This window comes from Protopterus annectens, chromosome 9.part0 (assembly GCF_019279795.1).
Source record: "Protopterus annectens isolate FY-2018-M chromosome 9.part0, PAN1.0, whole genome shotgun sequence".
In the NCBI taxonomy this organism is placed as follows: Eukaryota; Metazoa; Chordata; order Ceratodontiformes; family Protopteridae; genus Protopterus; species Protopterus annectens.
The window spans coordinates 1,465,712,424-1,465,727,997 of NC_056743.1; the positions used below are offsets into that span (position 1 = coordinate 1,465,712,424).

The window sequence follows — 15,574 nt, forward strand, 5'->3', positions numbered from 1 at the left end:
TAAAGTGAGGAATAATACATTTTTTTTAGCAGGTACACATTACTAATTACTAGAGTCACAAGTGCACTATGTAACTAAGCATTAGAGGGATATGCACAGAGTCTAATGTATTGTACTGGTTCCATAACAGGCCTGCTATGTTCTAGTGCTCACACTGTCAGCATGCCTGCACCATTGTACACAGTTCATTACTTAACTGTGACTGGGCATGGTGATGCAGAATCAGGTTCCATTGCTCCACTGTAGTAAAAAACTGAGAATCAGAAAATTTTCTGCCTTTTTTTCCATAACAGCAGAGTATGACTCTTTTGCATATAACGCACATTAAGAAATTTGCCACCATGTGGTTCACATTAGTGAAATCTCCCTAATGTCACAGTGTAGAGTATTTATTCAGGTCAGTTGTCACACTTTGTTACTTCTTACATCACACCACTTTTCAGTACTCTGTTACGCATACTAGCTGTACTCTAGGATTTACATTTTTTCAACTGAAAATGTTGCTGAGGATTTAAGTATGTACATCTACTCATTATCTAGACTAATCAAGGTCGGCAGCTGAATTTTCAAATCTGATGTAATGTAATGGGTGCACTATGAATTGGTTAGGACATTAGTATATGGGTTTTCCCCGATCCCCTTCAATAAGCCACACCACACCAAATGACATTTGGTGGCCTTTATTGTAACTTTCTAAAACATAACTTTATCGAACACCATTCTTAGTTTAATAATCATAGTATGAACATCCATGTAACAATTTACCAAGGCAGCATATCCCCGCTCACCTCAACCAAAATAAGCCCCATCACCAACACCGTTCACTTACGCTCATTTATCAAAGCAGCATCCCACCACTCTCTTTCATCCCCCCACTCTTTGAATCCAACACCCAACACCAGAGGAGGAACAGAACAGAGACAAGTCTGCCCCTCAATCAGCATAAGCAATACTAAATCCTCAATGACATAATAGAAGGGAAGGAGGGAGGAGGGAGGCATGTTCACACTTAAATCTGACCCTCTATTCAGCTACACTTAGATAAAACCCCTTAAGCCCCTCCTTATGCCTACCTCCCTTCCTCCACAGCCCTCATCCTTTCTTTAATTAACCCTTCAATACCCACAACTTTACCTGACTTCATTCCACTTCCATCCCAACCCTAACATCCACCATCCTCAGACAATTAGACCATTTTGCTCCTGTCTTCTTAACCACCAAACTCTGAAGGTAGCCCTGGACAAATTAGTTTGTGCCCAGTCCTCATTTATGGTGTACCAGCTCTGCTAAATTGCTCACATTATTTAAAAATCTCACCCACTCTTCCTAAAATTAAAGTGTTGGTGTTAAGTGAATCAGACTAAAACATAATGTCTAAGACACAGAAGACAGAGAAACAGTCATATTGTTTCAATGAAACCTTACTCATAAAAGGAAATAGAGAGAGTCACATGGCTCATGTACTCAGGTTAAGTTTAACTCCTTAGAGATGTACTCCACTCCTCTTTTATTATAGGAAAAATGATTCATGCCATTTCAAAGCTGTACAATATATACACATTATACTTTGTACACTATTTTTTGTAAAAACTAGCATAAATCTAAAATAGCGAGTTATGCAATCATAAGAAAACAGAACCCACTGAAAAGTAGTTTCCTTGTATCTGTTAACATTATCTATGGCTTCAATATTTTCTAGAGCATTTCTGCCATGTAGTAATATTAAATAAATGACCATTTGGTAAGAAACATCACTTTTCTTTAACATGCATATTATAGCTTGTATCACATGGTCATCTTGCCCTTGTTTTTTAATTTTATATTTTTGTCACTACACCAGTTGATCATCATGTCTTCCCCTACTGAACTTGAGTTGTATCACTCCACCATGATGGGAAGTCTTGAAAAGCCTGGAGGTGAGAACTGTCTAGAGGGGCTATCATTCAGGAAGCCATGAGGGTTCCTTGTGTACTCGCACATTTATGACATGTGAACTAACCCATACCCTGGTGATAAGTTATGGACTTGCATGACTACCTGTGCCCCTCTATTTTTGCATGAGTGTTATTCCATATAAGCCAACAAGGGCCATGATGACCTGAATGTGCTGTCAAATCCATATCTTTCCTATAAATGAAGGCATTGCTACATCAGAACAAGAGTCTAAGCTCTTCAGCTGAAGTCCTGTCACTGTTTGCATGATGATAACTCACACTATTAACATGATTTACATTTTTATTGTAATATTTTTTTAAGTTAACAGTGGGGAAACCTGAAAAATGCACTATCAGATCCGGACAGACCATGATGTAGAATTTTAATTGCCATTGGTTAACTTCTGATAGGGAAGCATTAAACAAACTATTATTTGGTTGTGAATCCAAATATATTTCAGTTCTACCAGATGAGGTCTATCATAGAACTACATTTGTAGATCACAAGATATAATGTTTAGTCTTTATGGAAGGTTATTTTGGAGCAACAGGAGCCATGACCTAACCAGATCAAGTTCCTGGCATGTGACTTTGAAATTATGTATGTAAGTGCAACACAGAAGTCAGAATGATGCATTCTGGTTTCATCCAAAACCATGTGATCTGCACACCATCAGGTATGTGCTTATTAAGACATGCTACTAATAAAGAATATTTGTTTTTCATATTTCTGAAACTAATGTTTGAAAAATAATATCCATTGCAGTGTTCATTTTTAAGACTTATTAAAGTATTCAGGTCTGTGATGTGTAAATGTCAAGTACAAGAAAAGGCTTATGTATCTTCATTATATATTGAAAATATTAGTGTGTATAACTCAACATGCCTGGCAAGCCTGCAAATAACCTTAATTTACTGGTGGTTTAGATACTATGGAGATGTCCTTGCTAAAATGATTTTTGTCTAGTGTAGTGAAGTACAACATATCCTGCAAATGTGGTCTGCTATTGCCCTAGAGAGTAATTATTTCTTTGGATTTTTTTACCACAATCATAGTCTTCTGTAAGTGACATCAAGACATGCTTCTGGCAGCCTCGGTATGAGCAGCTCTGGGGATTACAGGGCTGAGTTTCTGCCACTTTCTGTAAAGATAAATTGACATGAAATTGTAGCTGCCTCCCATTTCTTATGAGACACCATTTATTCTGCCTGTAAGAAGAGGAGGTGATGTCTGACAACATTATTTCCACTTGTATACAGACTGTAAACATATGTTTTTAGTTTTTGTGACAGACTAATTGCACCTACAAATGCTGTTTTAACATTCAGTACTTTTGGCTAATTTAACAGAACCTGTAAATAGGCATTTCACAGGGTAGCAAACTATAATGCCTCAGTCAACACTGGTATACCTTACAAGATAAAGTGACTGTCCCAAATGAAAACCAGATAATCATAAAACAAAAATTATTAAGTCAGACTGGTAGCATTACAACATGCTCTCTCTCTATATATATATATATATATATATATATATATATATATATATATATAAAAAATCGTTTGTAACCAATACAAATGACATGAACCTTTAAATATTTCAACATACACACACTGCTGTGGCTCCGAATTCTGTCTTCCTATTGCTGACTCACTAAAATGATAGTGAACATTTGCTTTGCCTCTAGAAACACAATTTTCTCACATTTACTACTGATTTCTGGTGTAGAATGGGAAATCTATTTGAAAAACAAGCTCCATACATAAAAATTAACATGAAGTTAATTCTGTAATAATCAGTAACTACAGCATAAGTGAGCATTTGCAACAAAGAGTAGATGGAAGCAATTTAAATCTGCACGGTAGAGATTAAAAAAAATGTTTTACTGTCCTTATTGCTGTGCTACAGCCATGATGCAAATGGAAAACAATGTTGTAACTGCTTCTACCACTGGCATGTAATTGGGCTGCCTCATATCCACAATAGTAAAACTGTAGATGCAGAAACTGAGACATTAAGATATTTTGTCAGGACTCAGACTAGAAGGAACATGAATAAGAAAAATCCGGTATGCAACAATCATCTCATACTGCCTGCAGAGCTAGATAAATGTTAAAATGATAAGTATAAAACTATAGTATTGCCAAAACTATAGTCTAGTATTTCTCACGCAAAGTTGGATGTGCACCATGATATGACAGAATTGTGTAAGAGGGGGAGATGTCAGTGTGACATACCAAAATGCTGGAAGCCCAGCTAGCTGGAATTTTGTAAATAATTATATGTCACTTGAAAATGTTAATATATTTATAGAAAAGTGTGACACTGTCTGCCCAGCTATCTGGAATTTTGTAAATAATCATGTCATTTGTGAATATTAATATGATCCATAGGCTTGTCTTACAAATGTAAAAAACTATATGTTATGTGGATATTAAACTACTGGTGCAGAAGTGTGTGTTGAACTATATGCTTTGTACTAAGCTTCAAGAATGTAACCACAGTGTGCCATACTGGAAAAGAACAGAAATGCATATAAACTATATGCCTATGCAAATGTATGTTTTGATGGTAGAAGCTGGAATATACAGAGTTAACTTGCAAACCCTCAAGAAAATAAGTTGAAATTGTTTACGATTCTATCATCTCAGCTTCAGCTCAGCAAGAAGACATGCTGTCTAGAGCTATGAGTTTTTCTATTGTCTTGAAACAGAAATAATTACTAGGTTTAAAATGTAAAAGTGCTTAACTGTTTTATGACTTCCAGTTCTAGGCAAACTTCTGAGAGATAAGTATTTTTGACACAGAGGTGCTAAATTGTAAGTATCTGTTTAGCCTGGAACTGGTGGCAGGTAACAAAGTATGATGTCATCCTGGCTAACCCAGCAGTAATGTTGATTATTAATTTGGGGACTCTGTCAGAGACTGCATTTTGTATCTTGTCTTGGATCTGAAAACATCCATTCAGCACTTCTCATATACATTTGCCTTGCTCTGTAAGTAAGATTTAGGTATATTATTTCTTTTAGATATAGTTAGGAATATAGTAAATATTAGTTTAGATGTTTTTTGTATTTATTTGAGACTGTCCTGCAATGTTGTTTTAAAATATTTCCTGGGATTCTGAACTCTGTGTCAGTGTGCTGAATTATCGAATATTGTCTTGTTCCTTTATTATTTATTATTAAATATCTTTAAACCTTTTAAATGTGGCTGGTTTGTTTAGAGATATTTAAGCTCATAGAGTACTTGCATATGCATTTGGTGACACTGTGTAGGCCACTACTAAATAGCCTTAGTCTTGGTCACACTTACCATTTGGATAATAGTAAAATTACACAGTAGGATTGGACACGCTTTGCTAAGGGCCTTATAGTAGCTGATAAGTAGTGGCTGGTGGCAGCTGGTACTACATCATAGTCTGGGCAGAAAGGGGAATAGCTAGTAAACCTGTGCTAGCCTTTCCCAGGTGTGTGTGCATTTTTATAGCAATTAAATTTCAAAGTGTGTGTATGTCAGCTACTTGGGCAGGGACACAAAGCACTGGTTGGACATAGAGGGTGCTGGAGGTCTTAGCTTGGCCACTTGGCTGAGATCTTAAACCTATAACTGTGCCAGTGGGGAATCCTATTTGGGATCTAGTGAAAGAGGCAGAAACCAGCTACAGACTGACTGTGATCTCTGTGTGCTCTTAAGGAAAATCACACTTTACTGTGTGTGTGTACTTGCCATCCTCCCAATATGCATGTCCCCACTGGTGCTAGTGGTTAGGATCAAGGCTCCTTGATTACTGGACCAGTGAAGGGGCATCACATATCAATTGGTGGCAGTGGTGGGATAGCCACATCACATATTACTTGGTTGATAGTGGTGAGTTAGCCACATCACATATTAATTGGCTTGTAGTGGTGTGGATATTGGATTCCTATAGCCTGTGTACAGTGATCACTGAAGGTATTTGCACTCTTAATCAGCCATGCAGTGAACATTCAGAGTTCATATCACATTTGTTTTATTTTTTGTTAGCTTAGTTAGTCAGGGAGAGCAGGCTAGCTTGTCAGCAGAGGAGTATGGCAAGCTGACAAGGAGCCAGTTGGCTGAGATGTGCCAGGCTAAACGTCTGGTGCATGCCAACCTGACTACAGCAGACATGATTGCAGCTTTAGTCACAGCTGCATCACAGAATAGCAACCAGGATGACAATCAGACTGGCCGTGGAGATGTATAATTCTCAAAAAATGGACAGCTCAACCTTTCCACAGAGGACTTAAAAATCCATCTGGAGCTAAAGAGACTTGAGTTGAAGGCCAAGCATTTGGAAATAGAAGCAGCTGAGAGACTGAGACATCTGGAGGCTGAAGAGAATGAGAGGCAGAGACAACATGAAAAGGAGATGCTGACTCTTCACCAAAGTCTTGGAGGTAATGGGAAGGGAGTAACCTAACCCCAGAAGCAACAATGGTCAGTAAATTTCTTCCACAATTTATAGATGGGGATAATTTTGATAGTTTCATTCATATGTTTGAGAGGGTATGTAAACAGTACAATGTTGACCAAGGGCTCTGGGTATGGTTCCTAACTCCCTTACTCCATGGTAAAGCTGAAACTGTTCTTTCTAAACTGTCTGACACTGACTGTATAAATTATAATTTTGTAAAGAACTGTTTGTTAGCATGTTTTAAGTTCACACCTGAAGCTTACAGGAAAAGTTTCATGAGCATAGACTCAAGGCAGATGAAAATGTGTGTGTGTGTGTGTGAACATGTTGATGAACTAAGCACTTATTTTCATATGTCGGGTCACCACTTTTGAAGGGCTGGCAGAACTTTTGGTGAGGGAACAAACCCTTAGCACTTTGCCTGAGGACATGAGAATCTGGTTAGCTGATATACAATGCACTACTGCAGATGAGTTGGGGAAGAAGGCTGACCTATACCTAGCAAGCAGGGCATCACTGCATAGGAAAGGGACACCCAGTGTTGCTCATGGATCTAAGGGAACCCATGATGGGCAGCCCAGACTGCCCAAACAGAGTCTGCCAATAGTAGGGGAAGTCACTAGTCCAGGTACACATCCAGGACCAAGGGTAAATGTTTTAAATGCAACCAGTGGGGCCATGTAGCATACAGATGTCCCTGGAAGCAAGGTGGGTAACAAAAGGTGGGAGAACCAGTAAGTGGGAATGAAAAAATGCCAGCAGTATATTTTGTCGAGACAACAAAGGTACCAAACTACCACCATGCAGATGTCCTGATAGGGAATGATTTTAATGATGCAGAACCATGTAAATAATGTGGGAAGAAATATCCAGGGAGTTGATGTGGCTAGGTTTGGATAGTCGCTAGGGCCAATAGCCTAGTACCAAGCTATGAACCTATGAACCTATAAATCTATGTGTGCATGCAGTTATACACAGAAAAACATGGAGACAAGCATGTTGATCTGGTAGCCTGGGGGAGACCCAGACAGGCCACACACTTGCAGCCAGGACTGGTGAAGTGGTTACTTCAGGGAGGAAGTTACCCTGTATTAGTGAGACTGAAGGTGAGCCACAGCTGCTTGTGGGTACTGCTGTTCCCTTGGACAGAGCGAATGCAAGGGCTGAGGTGGGTAGTAGTAGCCAGGTCTGACAATGAGGCACCACTGTCAGAGAATGCCAGAGTTCCTGTGGAAGGGGAGCTGGGAAGGCTTACAAAGAGAGGGTTGAGACAGGCTCAGCTCTCAGACCCTACATTACAAGGCCTGAGGGAGGTAGCTAGTGAGGAACCTGATTCTCAGGGGAAGGGGAATCTGTATACTGTATACTGTACAGAGAGTGGACTGAGGGAGGGCTACAGGGTGAGAGAATACAGCAGTTGATAGTGCCCAGAGCTTACCTTCTTGCTCTTTTAGCCATAGCCCATGATATTACCTTTGCAGGTCATATGGGCATAAAATGCACAAAGAGATGTATTATGCAGAATTTTTATTCGCCTGGGGTTTTCAGGGGTGTAACCGGGTACTGCAGGACCTGTGAGCAGTGCCAGAAGGTAGACAAGGCAGGAGACAATGTGAAATCTCCTTTGATGCCTTTGCCTGTGATTGAGGAGTCATTTCAGAGGGTAGTTATGGATATTGTGGGGCCTCTGAGTACCCCAAGTACCACCGGGAAAAAATATATCCTAGTGTTAGTAGGTTACCACTGCTACCAGATACCCTGAGGCAGTGGCTCTGTCCTCCATTGAGGCAGAAAAGCTGGCGAATGCTTTGCTAGAGATTTTCATCAGGGTAGGTTTCCCAAAAGAAATACCGACTGACAGAGGTGCCAATTTTATGCCAGACCTGCTGGCTTGTCTGTGGAATTACTGTGGGGTGAAGCAACTAAAGACCACCCCCTACCATCCCCAGACTAATGGTCTTGCTGAGAGGTTAAAATCTATATTCAAGACCATGCTATGGGCATTTGCAGACCAGTTTCAGATGGACTGGGACAAATATTTGCCCCATCTGTTGTTTGCTTACAGAGAGTTTCCCCGGGAATCCACAGTTTTTTCACTCTTTGAGTTGTTGTATGGGCATAGGGTGAGGGGACCTCTAGATATGATTCGAGATGAGTGGGAGGGTGAGTGTGAATCACACAAGGAGTCTGTTGTGGCATATGTCCTAAACCTCAGGAGAAGGGTCAGGGAACTCATGGGTTTGGCCCAGGGGAACCTGGCAGAAGCCCAGCAGAAGGAAAAAGGTCTGGTATGACAGGAATGCTCATGCTAGAGAGTATGCTGTAGGGCAGCAGGTAATGTTTCTCATTCCTGTCAGACACAACAAGCTGCAGGCAAGTTGGGAGGGACCCTACAAGGTGTTAAGGAAGGTCACTGATGTTAACTACATGGTAGAACTGCTAGGCAGGAGGTGGGAGCATTAATTCTACCATGTTAACATGGTGAAACCTTACCATGATGGAGAGGAACTTGTACTAAGTATTAGCAATAGGATGCAGGAGGAGTCTGAAGAGGGATCTATGGCTACAGGGAACCAGACAGCCAAATCCCAAATTACTATAGTGGAGTCTAGGGTTGCAGGCATATGATGGGATAGCACAGCATGGTACTGGGTTCAGAAATGCCAAGGCAGCTGGAATCTCAAGACAGGGAATGGGGTAAAGTATTCCCAGATAGTTTCAACCCTCTCAAGCAATGTTTCTCAAGGGTCATTTGAAAAACTAGCTTGAGTTCTCTTTGGGAGTGGGAGAAGTGTGAGAAACCAAAATGCTGCCAGCCAAGCTAGCTGGAATTTTATAAATAATTATATGTCACTTGAAAATATTAATATGATTTATAGAGAATTGTGACACTGCCCGCCCAGCTATCTGGAATTTTGTAAATAATCATATGTCATTTGTGAATATTAATATGGTCCATAGGCTTGTCTTACAAATGTAAGAGAAATATATGTTATATGGATATTAATCTACTGATGCAGAAGCGTGTGTTGAACTGTATGCTATGTACTGAGCTTCAAGAATGTAACCACAGTGTATTCTATTGGAAAAGAACAGAAATATCTGATAAAGTTCATACATTGGTTGTGGACAAAAGCACTTACTTGGATTGTTTTATAAAGTATATTGTGAACCTTTGCCTCTGTTTTTATTTTCAAGTTAGTTTTATACATTCACGTTCATGTACTGAGCTTCAGGAATGTAACCACAGTATACCCTATTGGAAAAGACCAGAAATGCATATAAACTATATGCCTATTCAAATGTATGTGTTGATGGTAGAAGCAGGAACATACAGAGTTAACTTGTAAACCCTCAAGAAAATAAGTTGAAATTGTTTACGAGTTTATTATCTCAGCTTCAGCTCAGCAAGAAGACACAATGTCTAGAGCTATAAATTTTTCTATTGTCTTGAAACAGAAATAATTACTAGGTTTAAAATGTAAAAGTGCTTAACTGTTTATGATTTCCAGTTCTAGGCAAACGTCTGAGGGAGAAGTATTTTTGAGACATTGGTGCTAAATTCTAAGTATCTGTTTAGCCTGGGAGCTGGGGGCAGGGGACAAAGCATGATGTCATCCTGGCTAACCCAGCAGTAATGTTGATTATTAATTTGGAAACTTTCCAGAGGCTGTGCATTTTGTATCTTGTCTTGGATCTAAAAACATCCATTCAGCACTTCTCATCTTCATTTGCCTTGCTCTGTAAGTAAGATTTAGGTATAGCATTTATTTTAGATATAGTTAGGAATATAGTAAAGATTAGTTTGGATGTTTTCTGTATTTATTTGAGACTATCCTGTAATGTTGTTTTAAAATATTTACTGTGATTCTGAACTCTGTGTCACTGTGCTGAGTTATTGAAATTGTCTTGTTATTTTATTATTTATTATTACATATATTTAAACAGTTTAAGTGTGGCTGGTTTGTTTAGAGATATTTAAGCTCTTAGAGTACTTGCATATGTATTTGGTGACACTGTGTAGGCCACTACTAAATAGCCTTAGTCTTGGTCAAACTTACCATTTGGATAATGCTAACATTACACAGTAGGATTGGACACCCTTTGGTAAGGGCCTTATAGTAGCTGACAAGTAGTGGTTGGTGTTAGCTGGCAGTAGCTTATAGTCTGGTCAGAAGGGGGCATAGCTAGTAAACCTGTGCCAGCCTTTCCCAAGTGTGCGTGTGCGTGAGTGTGTGTGTGTGTGTGTGTGTGTGTGTGTGTGTATGTGTGTATGTGTGTGTGTGTGTGTGTGTGTGTGTATGTGTGTGTGTTAGCTACTTGAGCAGGGACAGAGAGGGTGCTGAATGTCTTAGCTTGGCCACCCGGCTGAGATCTTAGCCCTATAGTTGTGCCAGTGCGGAGTCTTATTGAGGATCTGGAGAAACTGACAGAAATCAGCACCAGACTGAGTTATCTCTGTGTGCTCTTAAGGGAAATCGCACTTTACTATGTGTGCACTTGTCATCTTCCCAATGTGCATATCCCTCACTGGTCCTAGTGGTGAGAATTAAGGCTTATCAGTTACTGGGATAGTGCAGGGGAGTCACAGTCAGCAGTTAAGCACTGAAGCCTTAAAGCTAATCTTGTTAAGCCTTTTTAGGCAGAGTTCATCTGATGGACATTCCAGCATTGCATTGCCAGTATAGAAGATATCAAGCTAGCACTGATGAATGCCTATAGGCTAAACAACAAATTCTCTGAACTTGACACCTTCCTTATTCCTGAAAGTGTCTACATTTGTGGAATTAAAGAAACCTGGATCCATTTTAGTTATAGTGCTCCCTCTGTTCCAGGGTACAATGCTTGCCATGTTCATATCTGATAGCAACTGCAAAAGAATATGTATATTTATTTATAACCTCTCTTTCTTTCATCGGGTTCTGCATGATACAGATCTGGAACAGGTGGAAGTTCTGGTGAAAGTCAGCAAACTTAATTATTTAATTGTAGTCAATTATTAAATGTAAGATTTGAGAAGAACCTTGGCTGGTTACCTATGGAATATTTAATTAAAGGAAAATTAATTCTCAAAATGTAGTATAATACCCATATCAACAGGTTCAAAAGTGGTGCTAGGTTTTAAGTTAAAAATTTACAAACATAAGCTTTGTTATCAAACCAAATTACACCATATAAAAATCTAGCTGCACTTCGCTCAGCTAATAAACTTCTAGTTTCCTCTTTTAAATCTAACAACAAAGCTGGTGATTCACTTTTCTCAAACACTGCAGGTAAAAACTGGAATCAGCTTCCCTCAAATTATCAACCCTTGCTTCAACTTCCCTCTTTAAAAAACATCTTAAAGAGCATCTGAAAGCTCATTGGCTTTGTCCATGTACTAACCCAGACTGATATCCTTTTCCCCTTCCTGCTCTATTCCTCTAACCTATGCCTCCAAAACTAATTATTACTCTTTTCTTCACAACATGACAATCAAATATAACTTCTTTCTTTCTTAACTGAGTTGTGCTCATAGCTTCTAGTGTGTTTGATATATTGTTTAGTATAACTTTTACTAAAATTTTTATAATCTATAATTTTTAGTGTTCTGTTGAACAATGCTGTTTCTGTATTGTGCTTTTATTATGTCCTTGTATAATTTTATTTTGTCACTCTTTATGCTTGGAGCTTTTCTCCCCGGGCCTCTACTGAAAATGGACATATATCCAGCTAGACTAGCCCAGTCAACAAATGTAAAAATAAAAAAATAAAATAAATAAGTTGTATTGTGGATAAGAGCATTCATTGAAAGATTTCAACAGATTTACTTTTTCAAACATTTTCTATGCATTTGTTTATTTATTAATGACATAAAACATTGTAGGGATTGAGGAGAGAGGAAACAGCCAATCAATGGCACTTGTGTCTTTTGGGATAGGTGGAAATAGAGTTGTTCTTAAACTAAGCTCAAAAACCTCTCCAAAGCCAACTACAACCTTTTACGAGACAGTATTAACAGCTTCATAGCTCCTGCCCCTATTGATGGCAAGGATACCTATGCTGGGATTTATGCCAAAGCCTTGTATAATCATCTGCTTAATTGCATTGACTCTGCTGTACCCAGTAGGATTAAAGTGAATTCCTCAAGAAAGAATAAACCAGTTTGCTGGACATCCGCCATAAGCAGTTTATATAATAGAAGGAAAAAAACTACTGACTAAAAGCAGTAAAATATGGTCTCAAGAGTCAAAGCACTCCTTCATGTGCTTAAATAAGTAAATAAGATGCCTAATAATGAAATCCAAAGCCAACTACAAATCTAAATTGGTCACCCTAGCTAAGGTAACCATAATACATTCTTTGGATACGTCTGTAACCTCAAGGGGAAAGCCCTGACATGTGCATAACTTATTGTGAATGGAAGAACTTACACCATACCTGGGGATATTGCAAACATGCTGGCAGATAGGTTCAAAGAAAACTTCTCCCCCTTGTCCACACATCACATATCATAGGACACCCCTTCTACATGTTCCCTCCCTCCATAATCTCTAAGGAAAAAGTCCTGAATACCCTTTCCAAAGCCAAAAACATGGTCTCTATGGGCACAGACAACATCTCAGGCTACAATTTAAATTGTTTGAAATAAGAGCTAGCTGCACCCCTAGGCACCACCTTTGACCATTGTTTAAGCACTGGATTTGTCCTTTCAGACTGGTAAACTGCCACTGTCATTCCCCTTGTACAAGCGTGGCTCATACACTAACCTTGGAAACTACAGTCCCATAAGCCTGACTAGCCTTATTTGCAAGGCTATGGTGAGAATCATCATGGACCTTATGAACAAAGATATTGCACCCTCCAAAACTAGACCAATACAGTTTGGCTTCATCAGAGGGAGACCATGTCTACTGAACTTGGTGGACTTCTTCGAGACAGTCAACAAGCCCTGGATGAGTGCAAAACTATGCATCAGACCTATTTTGACCTTGCAAAGGCCTTCAACACTATTGCCCCCGCAGGCATCATTGAAAAATGTACCCAACTGAATGTAAAACAGTACATCATTAGGTGGGTCACAAACCAGTTCACCAGTAGAACACAGAGTTCAAATAGGGAACTCCACATCCACCTACAGATTAGCAACTAGTGGAGTTCAAAAGAGTATGGTGCTGGGTCCCCTACTGTTCAGAATACATTTTTCAGAAGTACAAACCAAAACAAAGGGCCTTCGACTGACAAAGTTTGCAGATTACTGCAAGCTGGGAGTGGTCATAAATTCCCGAAATAGTGTTGACACCCTTCACACAAACCAGTGATTGGTGCCAAAGTCATGGATTCAAGCTAAATGCAAAAAAGTGTATCATCATCCTCTTTGGCAAGGGTAACTTCCCTGCTAAGTATCACATAAATGGCAACACCTTAAGTATCCAATCTGTGGTCAGTGATCTGGGTAAACAGACTGAGAACCACCTTTCCTTTGACCATGATGTTTCCTCAGTGGTAAGGACAGCCTTCTACATTACCCATTTTATTAGTAAGGGCATTGCCTCTGGGAAAAAGGAGGTCACAACCTCCCTGTATTCTTCCCTTATCGACCAATAATAGAGTACAATGCACCTTTTGGCATGTACCTCACCAGGCACCTACAGCACTGGAGAAAATTCAAGGTGTTCAACATTTGCCTTATGTTGACAGGCCAAAATCCCTATACTCTTTATCATACAGACTATTCATTGGTGATCTCTGCCTTGCATATAAGGCAATCTCATATCCTGCCCTGCTGGAAGTGCAGTACATTAGCAAATCCAATGGTATTTGCTGCACTCATTCTAGTGATCTTAACATGAGTTGCAATGTCAACAGGAGGATCTATATTAGAAGACCGAAGACGCATTCTTTCGAATGCATCTTGGTCGAACTGAAAAGGCTGAAAACACAAAATATTGAAACGGCTGTTAAGCGAATTCTTTCTCTGGGAAAGAATTTGCTTGGCCGCTTCGGTACTTTGCCATTTTTGGCACTGTAGTGCGGCCTCTGAGTTGGTATATTTGGTGGGGGGGTAGGAGGTGAAGCCCCCCACTTAATGTACTGTTTGAAATTGATTTTTTTTTTGTTGTTGGAACAGCGATTTTTCCCCTTGGAAAAAAATCACTGTTCTGACAGTTTGACATTGTAAGTTTTCACTTACATAGGATCAATCAATCACTGTTTGCTTTTTTAAGCGTTCGGTGATTTAATATAGTCCCCAACAGGACAGATTCATCACACAAAGGCCTCCCCTACTCTGGAATAAGCTACCAATCCAGGTGAAGCAGAGCTCATCATTCAGGAGATTTCTCTGCTAGTACCCTTTTCTCTGATCATGGAGAGATGGCAAATATTTTTGCAGACAAATTATCTTCCAATTTAACATCTTCTACTCTTTAATCTTTCCCAATGGTAAATACATATGCTCACACACATACACATGTGCACACACACACACACACACACACACACACACACACACACACACACACACACACACACACACACACACACACACACACACACACACACACACACACACACACACACACACACACACACACACACACACACACACACACACACACACACACACACACACACACACACACACACACACACACACACACACGCACACACACACATGCATGCACATATCCCCTTCACAAAAATCACCTTGGATCAAGTCATTTTGGTAAATTCCAAAATTAAAAATGTTAATTCCCTCATTCCTGACAATAACATTAGCTGTCCGTTGAGAAATGTCCCATCTAGAAAACCTCCTCCATGATCCCTTTAACCTGAGTTTTTCCACTGTCTAAATTGAACGGTCTGTGTTTTCTTCACAGTGTGTTTCTATAAATATTCCAGTACAGAAAGATGTTAAGCAAAAACAAATGATAGCCTTTAACCATTAGTAGTTTAACAAGTATAAGGGAGATGATTTAGGTACTGAATGTAAGGGTGGGAGGTTGGCATAATGGTTAAGGTATTTGCCTTATAAACTAAAGGTGCAGGGTTTGATTCTGATGTACACAAGCCTGGGGTATGATTACCTTGAGTCTGATGTACACAAAGGCATGGTTAGCCTAGTACTAATCTATGAATCTATGAATCTATGAATCTATAAGAGGACTGGTAGACCTTGATTCTGATGTACACAAGCCTGGGGAATAAGGAGATATACCA

General features: G+C 39.5%; 1 protein-coding gene across 1 annotated transcript in view; it reads right to left on the bottom strand.

Moving 5' to 3' along the window:
* LOC122810706 (fibrillin-1-like) overlaps positions 1 to 15,574 on the bottom strand; it is a 532,858-nt gene that overhangs the window by 330,146 nt on the left and 187,138 nt on the right. The window lies entirely within an intron of this gene.